Source organism: Papaver somniferum, chromosome 8 (assembly GCF_003573695.1).
Source record: "Papaver somniferum cultivar HN1 chromosome 8, ASM357369v1, whole genome shotgun sequence".
NCBI lineage: Eukaryota > Viridiplantae > Streptophyta > Magnoliopsida > Ranunculales > Papaveraceae > Papaver > Papaver somniferum.
This window is the reverse complement of record NC_039365.1, coordinates 169,117,620-169,123,760: the sequence shown is the minus strand read 5'-3', so window position 1 is coordinate 169,123,760 and position 6,141 is coordinate 169,117,620. Positions and strand designations below refer to the sequence as shown.

Sequence of the window (6,141 nt, the reverse complement as noted above, 5' to 3'; positions counted from 1 at the left end):
TTGGGTTTGCCTTGATTGGGTATGGTTGCTAGAAGCTCCTCGACTCGATAACCCTCGTGACTCAGACCTCTGATTTCGAAGTTTATAGTTTTCATGCTCTAGTGCCAGATTTCTTCTCTGCAATTCCCTCATTATGTCTTCCTTCCTTCTCTGGTTGGCAGGATTACTAGCAATGTCGGGTCAATACTCTCGTGACTGGAATGACCATTTTCATGGTTCCCTACCATGTTAGATGGTGGAACCGGTGGTGCCACAGGAGGAGCTACATAGGGAATGGTCGCTATTGGTGGGATGTCTCTGGTGGGATCGCCCATTTCTAGGCGTACCCCCCACAGAGCATCTCGCCTTCTTGCTCCAAGGAAAATCGGTATTCCGCGCGTTTCCTTGCTCGTCTACGGTCCTCTCGCATCATTTGCGCTTCCTCGTTGTCCTTTGTGTCCGATGCAGTCATTCCGTCTCTCATGTCCTCTAGTCTCATTTGGCTCTCGGGTTGATCCTTAATCTTCTCGGGGAAGGATCATCGTCTCGGCCTAGGTCGACTTCCTCGTCGACAGTTGCCATGCCTCCACCTGATACCTGGGATTCTTCCTGCTGATTTTTTCGGATTTTTTGTCGAGATCCCGTTACTCCTTCTTGCGCGCTAGTTCCTGCTACCTTTCGGTTTCTCGGAATCCTGCCCGTTCCGGAAGTACTTGCCATCGGATCGGGTATGATTGACACTCTTCGGCTCGCTCTCCCCCACCTACGTCAGCAACATAAACGACACCTCACTTTGGACTGTTTTCGAAAAGGTTAAAGATGAAGTACAACAGTTCTGAATTTCAGAAAAGGAAAAAGTTCAAACAAGTAAGATTCCTTTTTACTTCAACATGCTGAACTCCGCAAACCAAGTGATTTTCAATGATAAAACAACCTTTTGAAATTTTATTTTGCTACGTCGCTTTCGGTACTTTTCCCATGCATTAATCATCATTTGTCCTAACATTCTTTATGCCAGAAATCATTAACCATCCGTACGCTTGGTCGGAAAATTTCTTTCTTGGCCAGGGTTTGTAATGACGACTTCCGTCAATCGTTTTGTTGGTGTCTCAACTACACAAGTTGTCAAAGCAAGGTTTCTCGACCTTTTGGCCTTCCAACGGCGTTGTAAGGCTCTTGTTATGGGATCCGGATGAGACTGTCGTCGAAGTACTCACCATACCGTTTCTAGCCATAGCTTTGGGAAAACCTAACTCAACGATGGTGAGTTGAGTTTACCGCTGCTGCTGTTGTGTTTAATTAACCCAGGACGAAATATGACCAGTGAGATGAAGTTCCAAGCATCAAAAAGATGATCTTTTTTAGGAGCTTCGAAGTTTTCTAACAACTCGTCCTATCCTTGGAAGGAAACACAGTCGATCATAACTCAAACCTGAGATCTTAACTATTTCCAAAAGTTTTGATGTAAAGAAAATATTTTCAAAGCAAAAGCAATCACAAATTTCTTTGACTCAAGGTCATAAGACAAAAAGATTTTTTTTCGACAGGCTGTTTAACAAGAACAAAACAACTCAGGTCATTAACTGGATTTTTCGACTCAAAATAAAACCTCTGCAAGCTTTACAAAGACTAGATAAAAACAAGTGTAGAAGACCCGAGTTTCAAGAAAAAATGGTTTTTTATAAGACTCAACCATTAACTCATAACCACAAGAGTCTTTCACTTAGCGTCAACTAACATACAAGAAACATAAACACACACACGATGAAGTAAACAAGCAAGGGATGCACAAGAACACAAGATATACGTGGTTCGGTATGATTACCTACGTTCACGGGGTGAAAGGATGATATTATTACTTGATTTCAAGGTTACACGGGATGTGAATCACTAGCAAGCTCTCTTTTCTCACTACCAACTCTTAGTATTCTCTCTTCCCTCATTGATTACTTGCCCTCCAGCTCTCTACATGACTCTCTATTTATAGCTACAAATGATGATACATCCAAGTTACAGTGTGTGTCGCGGTATATCTTTCTTGATGTCCTTCTCGGGTGGCTGGTGATGTCTCATCCAAGATGTAGGGCCGAACCTAGTGGTGTCTTCTCCCGATGTTCATCCATCCGATATCGATTGCTTAGCAAGTGTAGACGATGTCGCCCTTGATGTTCTTAGCCGAGTCTTACTTTGACCAGATTCTCCTTATCCTCTCAACTACTTCGCCAGTGCATTTATTGCTCTTGTACTCGATGGCTATATCTTCAGTCACTTCCGATCTTTACACGCGTTGTCTTCACGGGTTTCCTTGGTGCCTCTTTTCTCGCGCCAAGGCCGGGTAGGATGATTTGGTGCTTCACTCTTTATCTGTTGTCGATGTCTTACTACCTAGGATTGCTCCACCTGGATCTGTGGATTATTCACACCTACACCAACAATGACCCACCAAACTATCTAAAGGCAACACAAGCCCCTAGATTTTGAACGAGGTACCGTCGGATCTCTTCTTTTCTGAAATTTTATTGACAAAGCAACAATTTACAATAGATTCACCAAATTAAAAAGTTAAAACACACGGAAAAAAAACAACAACCAACCTGCTTTTTAGTTAGGCTTGGCCCTGACCTCTAACCTTTGCCCAATCTTCAGGAACCACCAGCAATCTAGAGTTCACCAAGGAAATTGGAGCAATAATTCCTGCATAGCCATTTAAGATATAAGCAAAGTCTAGGAGATTGAGCGAAGGCTAACTTTACACATACATTTAACCTGATTGTCATGAGGTTATAAATAGTGTCCGATGTTTCACAAGAGCATTCATATGCACTACACACTGGTTGAGGTTATAAATAGTGTCCGATGTTTCACAAGAGCATTCATATGCACTACACACTGGTTATGCACACATAATGTAGTGACGGAAGGAGTACCTGGTTTTTCCACGATCCTTCTGCAAAATGTTTTGAATTGTGTGGTCAAAACGCTGCTACTAAGATCATGAGAAGGAAAACAAGGGCACCCAATGTAATATCTAAGACGGTGTTTTTGTAGACTAGAGCTGCAAAATGTGAACGTCCTGAGGTATAGGGAGAAGAAAATACGATACAAATCTTTGGCTTTCTAATTAAACTTACATCTCCCTGGTGAATGAGATGTCTGGCATGGAGAACCAAGCCAAAAACCACAAAGACTGGGATTTCCTAAGAAACAAAATTGTAGTCAGTTTAGTAAAAAGCCTGTTTTCTTGTGATGAATACACGATATAACAAATGAATTTTCACATACCTTCCGACAAGAAACCTTGAGAAGTTGTTACCAGTGGGATATCACCGAAGAGATTATTGAAAGATACGTTGCTGCATTATAGAGGAAGGATTTAAGTTTCTATTAGTATTTCCAAAGTGCTTGGTCTGCCTATGTTGTGTGAACCAGGCCAAGATATTAATGTCACATCTCCGTTGAATTGTTGTATTCTACTTTCAGTCTTTCCTGAAATTTTTACACCCAAAAAGTTGAGTTACACAATGGATTCTTACTCATTAAAATTTCATATTATGTCAGACAAAGAGAGAAAGAGAGGGAGAGAGAACTCACAATGTATAAAAATTCTTAGCTGACAAAGTTCTCGAGGGATTAGACCAAAGGTCTCTAGGATTGGAAAAGAGTAAAATTGTATAATTTTAATCTAGGAACTAACAAATAAAGGAGCAAATCTTTCTTACATCTCCAGGATGCTCCTAAGATTGCCAAACTCTGATGGAATCTCTTCAGCTAAACGGTTCTTGCTTGAATTCCTAGCACTAAAAACAGAAGTCTCAAAAGGAAGGATAAAGGAAGTGATGGAAGCAACAGAGAAGTAATTTCAATAAACATAAGCTGACCATAGAAACTAACAGTGTAAGGAGATGTCCAAGTCACCAACTGAAAAAGGTATAGGACGGGATATCTTGCTGTTCGAACGGTTCCTGGAGAAACACAAATATGATTAGAAGCAGCACTAAGTCACGACGTAACTTTTGAAAAAGTCTGCAGTTACAAGTATCGAATTACTGATTCGAGATAGCTCAATAGGTATCGCACCTTTGAAACTGTTTGATATAAGATTCCTGCGGAGGTCGAGAAACACTGTGATCAATTCAACTCAGACAACTAAGAGCTCTCTAAAAAGAGTACAAACCAAATTCGCAGCAATGCTCAAACTGAACACAGAATGCTCAACTTATTTTTAGAATGTATAACTCAATAGCACTCACAAACGCTAGTGGGTCATGATAGAGAGCATAAACTCAAACCACGTGTTTTCAGACAATTTTCTGGAAATAGTCAGCCTATGCGGTTGTTCATAGAGTGCTTGAGCAGCTCCATATTTTCCTGCAAAAATCAAACAATGACAGTGTTAGTGAGGAAACAAAATAAAAAATGAACTTTAAAACGCGCAGGAGAATAATACCATATGCAGACCTGTGCAGGACTGCAGGAGTATCAGCAAACTTCACTAATTTGTGGTGAAGAAACAGTTGTATGTGCACCGTTAGAGGCTTCACCTATTACCATCTGCATTAAACAAACAAAAAAAACTATAAGTACCACAAGCCATTGCTTCTTTTTGCATATAACATGTCAACTACCTGTAGGTTGTACACAGACACCCTATCTTTTTATGAGGCAGCTGTAAATGTTGAAACCTTAAAGGAGTAGAAGACTCAAGCTTCTTGTCTAGTGCATCTAGTGGAACTATCTTAAAGAGTAAAAGACTCCGGTTTCTTTTGCAAAATAACAAAAAACAAATCATGAAGGCAAAATTAGGATCATATCTTTTCCAGTTCAATAAACTTCTGGCCTCGTCCGAGCTCAAGTACTCCTTGGCATATTTCCTCAAAACCGATAACTTCTTTGTCTATTGGAGATGAAATTCTTTCCACCATCTTATAAAGATTCCCAAAACACATTGTTTTCATAAATTGAGTTCAATTTCATCTACAAAAAGCAAAAAAATTATCCATTGCCCTCTTATAAATTTCAAGTACTCTGATAACATCTTGTTGTTGCATATGGAAAAACTATCCCAGGGAAACAGTCACCAATATGCATATATGAAATTATAAACAAAAGAAAGAGATATAAACAACCAATCCCAACCTTGTCAACCAAATTGAGTGATACCACGATTTATTGCAGCAAAAAGCCTGATGTCCTGGATTGCTACCTGGAAAATAAAGGCCATAGGAGAGTCACTAAATGGTATCAAGTCACACAAACAATGAATATCTGGATAAGAATCCTTACACTGAAAGTAACAAATATTATCTCCACAAAGCAACAAAATAAAATCCAGCTTAAGGAGTGAATTAACAATCACTCAGAAATTTTATTAAGAATAAGCAATAGGCAATGAACGCAAATACTTAGAATAAATGCAGAATGCTCAGTACCTTCCATTGAGACATAAAAGAACGACTTTGAGATGATTGCATTTGCTTGTTCCTCTCCTAGGGTTAATATGAACTACTGAAAGGTGTCTATTCCTTGCTGACCCTGAAATGAAACAAATGAAGTTGAAGTTTCTGAAAAACCCACCTATTGGAAAATCAAATATGATTATTTATGAAAAAGCATCATTCTGAATTGTCAATTTAAAAGATGAACAAAATAAATTGACTGTTACCAGTTCAGATTCGCTTAAATGCACCAGCACTTACAGAAGCATAATTCAGCCCGAGTGTCATATCTTCAACTGATCCATCGTGCTTTAGAAAAGCAAGTACAATCAGTATCCTGGCTGATTCGTTTTTGAGAAAGAATAGATTTTGGTGAATCTGATTTTGAGCAGTAAAGAAAAAGGTTTAAGTGGTAAAATGCTATAAAATGGACCCTATGGTTATAAAAATGTCCCGGACGTTGGGGAAAAGATTAAAATGCTCCATTTTGTTAGATTTTTTGTTAGAAAAAGTTAATTAGTCGAAATTGCCCTTCAGGGTGCATTGTTCGTAATTCAGGATTCAGTGTTCAGGGCTCAGAGTTCAAGGTTTGGGGTTCAAGATTTAAGATTCAGGTGGTGGTGGTGGTGCGGTCGTATTGGTGGTGGCAGCGATGGTGATAGTGGCGGTGATGGTGGTGGTGGCGGTGATAGTGGTTGTGGCAGCGATGGTGATAGTGGCGGTGGTG

At 39.7% G+C, this 6,141-nt stretch overlaps 1 long non-coding RNA gene across 13 annotated transcripts; it reads right to left on the bottom strand.

The window, feature by feature from the left end:
- Nucleotides 1-1,783: 1,783 nt before the first annotated feature.
- On the bottom strand, nucleotides 1,784-5,775 carry LOC113303919. 13 transcript variants are annotated; one of them, XR_003337881.1, is made up of 13 exons: nucleotides 5,642-5,775; nucleotides 5,409-5,511; nucleotides 5,116-5,182; nucleotides 4,438-4,953; nucleotides 4,230-4,347; nucleotides 4,057-4,101; nucleotides 3,871-3,941; nucleotides 3,571-3,776; nucleotides 3,262-3,465; nucleotides 3,111-3,176; nucleotides 2,907-3,034; nucleotides 2,574-2,673; nucleotides 1,784-2,487 (listed from the first exon to the last, which is right to left on the bottom strand). It is a non-coding gene; the product is annotated as an uncharacterized LOC113303919 (long non-coding RNA). The 13 variants fall into 13 exon arrangements; XR_003337891.1 differs by lacking the exon at nucleotides 5,642-5,775 and having other exon boundaries at nucleotides 4,427-4,953; nucleotides 5,409-5,594; XR_003337887.1 differs by lacking the exon at nucleotides 5,642-5,775 and having other exon boundaries at nucleotides 3,858-3,941; nucleotides 5,409-5,594.
- Nucleotides 5,776-6,141: the final 366 nt, after the last annotated feature.